Here is a 756-nt window from a genome sequence, read left to right as displayed (position 1 = left end):
ACAGCGATTCCGCATTTTACGAAATGCCAGCTCATCTTCTGTGTCCCCTGTGGTCAACTTTTTGAAAAAGAGTTGGGATCTTTTTTTCCAGAAGTCGCCGAATCCTTTTTGGCAGCCTGCGGTTCATCCGAGTGAGTGCCGATTTTCTTAGGGCGAATGTCGCGTCAGCCTCGTGGACTTTCTGGACAATGTTCCTATATAGTTCTTCCACCGGAGCTGGTCTTAGTGTGACTTGTTCAAGGAAGATGCGCATTCCTGAGAAGTCTGCACGGCAGAAGTCTCTAAACCACGTTTGAGGTTTGGGATTTCTGGCCCAATAGCAGATGAAATCAAATGTTAGCACACAGTGGTCGCTATGTCCCAGTGGAGCGTTAATGGTTACCTGATCAACGAAGTGTCTTTCGTTGGTGATGACCAAATCCAAGAGGGATGGTTGTTGGCCTGCGCGGTATCTGGTGGGTGCAGCGACATGTTGGGTCCAAGCGCTCTGTTGAACGACTTCTAACAGCGCCGCAAAAGGTCCGCCTGATTCGACGCACCAGAACTCAATCCAGGAGGCCTTTGGGGCGTTGAAGTCACCTACCAGCAGGAGATGAGTGAAATGGTAGTTGGAGGAGAGTTTGTCAAGGGTTTTATGAGGAATTGGTCATTTTCAGGGGGACTCGAAGGGCTACGGTAGACCACGTCGAGAAGGAGAGAATCGGACCTGCGCAGCGGGATTTGGACCCACAGTGCATCGCAGAAGGGTGCAGGGGT

This window comes from Opisthorchis viverrini (assembly GCF_000715545.1).
Source record: "Opisthorchis viverrini unplaced genomic scaffold opera_v5_385, whole genome shotgun sequence".
Taxonomy (NCBI): domain Eukaryota; kingdom Metazoa; phylum Platyhelminthes; class Trematoda; order Opisthorchiida; family Opisthorchiidae; genus Opisthorchis; species Opisthorchis viverrini.
This window is presented reverse-complemented; position numbering follows the sequence as displayed.